Genomic DNA, 4152 nt, shown 5'->3' with positions numbered 1-4152 from the left:
CAGTTAAGCGGGGGAAAACTAAGCGGATGCGGCCACGCGTTGGGGAAAACTAAGCGGATACGGCCAAGAGTCGGTGGAAATAGGCCCGAAAACAGTCCAGCGGCAAGCGGAAGCGGCTAACGTTGGGCAAAAGTGACCCGAAAACAGTTCAGCGGGGCAAATTTTTGAAATTTTTTTTGAAATTTTGAAATTTTTTTGAATTTTTGAAATTTTTGAAGTTTTTTTGGGATTTTGGACTTTTTTTGAATTTTTGAATTTTTTGAATTTTTTTGAATTTTTTTGAATTTTTTGAATTTTTTTTGAATTTTTGAATTTTTTTTTTTTTTTGAATTTATTTGATTTTATAAATTTTTTGTGATTTTTTGAGATTTTTTTGAATATTTTACATGGGTGATTTCGACTTGGGGGATTTTCAGGGGGTGGTAACCCTGGGCGTGGCTAGAGCCTCAAAATGCATATTCCCCTATAGGGGGGCAAGGTTTTCAAAAATGGGTGCCCCCTCATGTACACGCGCGTGGGTGTACATGGCCCCGTCGGTGCCAGCGTGGGTGGAAAATGGCCCGAAAACAGCCCAGCGGCAAGCGGAAGCGGCTAACGTTGGGCAAAACTGACCCGAAAGCAGTATAGCTTGGAAAATTAAGCGGATGCAGCCAATTGTTGGCGAAAACTAAGCGGATACGGCCAAGTGACGGTGAAAAATGGCCCGAAAACAGTCCAGCGGCAAGCGGAAACGGCTAACGTTGGGCAAAAGTGACCCGAAAACAGTTCAGCTGGGGGAAATTAAGCGGAAGCAGCCAAGCGTTGGGCAAAACCAAGCGGATACGGCCAAGAGTCGGTGGAAAATGGCCCGAAAACAGTCCAGCGGCAAGCGGAAACGGCTAACGTTGGGACAAAGTGACCCGAAAACAGTTCAGCTGGGGAAAATTAAGCGGATGCAGCCAAGCGTTGGGGAAAACTAAGCGGATCCGACCCAGAGTCGGTGGAAATTGGCCCGAAAACAGCCCAGCGGCAAGCGGAAGCGGCTAACGTTGGGGAAAAGTGACCCGAAAACAGTTCAGCGGGGGAAAAGTAAGCGGATGCGGCCACGCGTTGGGGAAAACTAAGCGGATACGGCCAAGTGTTGGGGAAAAATGGCCCGAAAACAGCCCAGCGGCAAGCGGAAGCGGCTAACGTTGGGGAAAAGTGACCCGAAAATAGTTAAGCGGGGGAAAACTAAGCGGATGCGGCCACGCGTTGGGGAAAACTAAGCGGATGCGGCCAAGTGTCGGTGGAAATTGGCCCGAAAACAGCCCAGCGGCAAGCGGAAGCGGCTAACGTTGGGCAAAAGTGACCCGAAAACAGTTCAGCGGGGGAAAACTAAGCGGATGCGGCCACGCGTTGGGGAAAACTAAGCGGATACGGCCAAGAGTCGGTGGAAATTGGCCCGAAAACAGTCCAGCGGCAAGCGGAAGCGGCTAACGTTGGGCAAAACTGACCCGAAAAAAGTTCAGCGGGGCAAATTTTTGAAATTTTTTTTGAAATTTTTTTGAATTTTTGAAATTTTTGAAGTTTTTTTGGGTTTTTGGACTTTTTTTGAATTTTTGAAATTTTTGAATTTTTTTGAATTTTTTTGAATTTTTTGAATTTTTTTTGAATTTTTGAATTTTTTTTTTTTTTTTGAATTTATTTGGTTTTATAAATTTTTTGTGATTTTTTGAGATTTTTTTGAATATTTTACATGGGTGATTTTGACTTGGGGGATTTTCAGGGGGTGGTAACCCTGGGCGTGGCTAGAGCCTCAAAATGCATATTCCCCTATAGGGGGGCAAGGTTTTCAAAAATGGGTGCCCCCTCATGTACACGCGCGTGGGTGTACATGGCCCCGTCGGTGCCAGCGTGGGTGGAAAATGGCCCGAAAACAGCCCAGCGGCAAGCGGAAGCGGCTAACGTTGGGCAAAACTGACCCGAAAGCAGTATAGCTTGGAAAATTAAGCGGATGCAGCCAATTGTTGGCGAAAACTAAGCGGATACGGCCAAGTGTCGGTGAAAAATGGCCCGAAAACAGTCCAGCGGCAAGCGGAAACGGCTAACGTTGGGCAAAAGTGACCCGAAAACAGTTCAGCTGGGGGAAATTAAGCGGAAGCAGCCAAGCCTTGGGGAAAACCAAGCGGATACGGCCAAGAGTCGGTGGAAAATGGCCCGAAAACAGTCCAGCGGCAAGCGGAAACGGCTAACGTTGGGACAAAGTGACCCGAAAACAGTTCAGCTGGGGAAAATTAAGCGGATGCAGCCAAGCGTTGGGGAAAACTAAGCGGATCCGGCCCAGAGTCGGTGGAAATTGGCCCGAAAACAGTCCAGTGCCAAGCGGAAGCGGCTAACGTTGGGCAAAAGTGACCCGAAAACAGTTCAGCGGGGGAAAACTAAGCGGATGCGGCCACGCGTTGGGGAAAACTAAGCGGATACGGCCAAGTGTTGGGGAAAAATGGCCCGAAAACAGCCCAGCGGCAAGCGGAAGCGGCTAACGTTGGGGAAAAGTGACCCGAAAACAGTTAAGCGGGGGAAAACTAAGCGGATGCGGCCACGCGTTGGGGAAAACTAAGCGGATCCGGCCAAGTGTCGGTGGAAATTGGCCCGAAAACAGCCCAGCGGCAAGCGAAAGCGGCTAACGTTGGGCAAAAGTGACCCGAAAACAGTTCAGCGGGGGAAAACTAAGCGGATGCGGCCACGCGTTGGGGAAAACTAAGCGGATACGGCCAAGAGTCGGTGGAAATTGGCCCGAAAACAGTCCAGCGGCAAGCGGAAGCGGCTAACGTTGGGCAAAACTGACCCGAAAACAGTTCAGCGGGGGAAAACTAAGCGGATGCGGCCACGCGTTGGGGAAAACTAAGCGGATACGGCCAAGAGTCGGTGGAAATTGGCCCGAAAACAGTCCAGCGGCAAGCGGAAGCCGCTAACGTTGGGCAAAAGTGACCCGAAAACAGTTCAGCGGGGGAAAACTAAGCGGATGCGGCCACGCGTTGGGGAAAACTAAGCGGATACGGCCAAGAGTCGGTGGAAATTGGCCCGAAAACAGTCCAGCGGCAAGCGGAAGCGGCTAACGTTGGGCAAAACTGACCCGAAAACAGTTCAGCGGGGGAAAACTAAGCGGATGCGGCCACGCGTTGGGGAAAACTAAGCGGATACGGCCAAGTGTTGGGGAAAAATGGCCCGAAAACATCCCAGCGGCAAGCGGAAGCGGCTAACGTTGGGCAAAAGTGACCCGAAAACAGTTCAGCGGGGGAAAACTAAGCGGATGCGGCCACGAGTTGGGGAAAACTAAGCGGATACGGCCAAGGGTCGGTGAAAAAGGGCCCGAAAACAGTCCAGCGGCAAGCGGAAGCCGCTAACGTTGGGCAAAAGTGACCCGAAAACAGTCCAGCGGGGGAAAACTAAGCGGATGCGGCCAAGCGTTGGGGAAAACTAAGCGGATACGGCCAAGCGTCGGTGAAAAAGGCCCGAAAACAGTCCAGCGGCAAGCCGAAGCGGCTAACGTTGGGCAAAAATGGCCAAAAGCGGTGGAGCAGGGCGGTCTGAATCTATGCATCCACATAAAATGGGGGGTAAACCTGGGGGATTTCCAGGGGGTGGTAACCCTGGGCGTGGCTGGAGACCCAAAATGCATATTCCCCTATAGGGGGGAAGGATTTTTGGAAGAGGCAGCCCCTCATGTACATGCCAAGCGGGGTGTACATGGCCCCTGTGGGTGCCTCCGTCGGTGTAAAATGGCCCGAAAAACAAGATTATGTTACCCGAAAACACGATTATGTTACCGAAAAAGCACGGTTGAGCGGGGGCAGTAAGCACGGTTGAGCGGGGGCAAAGAACACGGTTGAGCGGGGGCAAAAAACACGGTGCAGCGGGGACAAAAGACACGATTCGGGGGCAAGGAACACGAATATGTTACCGAAAAACACGGACCACGCGGGTTGAAATCCCCAGCCGTAGAACCGGCGAAACACGGTGGGGCAGGGCGTCTAAGCGTGGAGGCGCCCGTAAGACCGATGCGGGTTGAAATCCCCAGCCGTAAAGCCGGCGAAAAGCGGTCGGGCAGGGTGACTCCGCGTGGAGTTTCGCCCGTAAGGCCGATGCGGGTAGCCGCGCGGGTTGAAATCCCCAGCCGTAAAGCCGGTGAAA

This window comes from Carex rostrata, unplaced genomic scaffold (assembly GCF_964058835.1).
Source record: "Carex rostrata unplaced genomic scaffold, lpCarRost1.2 SCAFFOLD_36, whole genome shotgun sequence".
Lineage (NCBI taxonomy): Eukaryota > Viridiplantae > Streptophyta > Magnoliopsida > Poales > Cyperaceae > Carex > Carex rostrata.
This window is presented reverse-complemented; position numbering follows the sequence as displayed.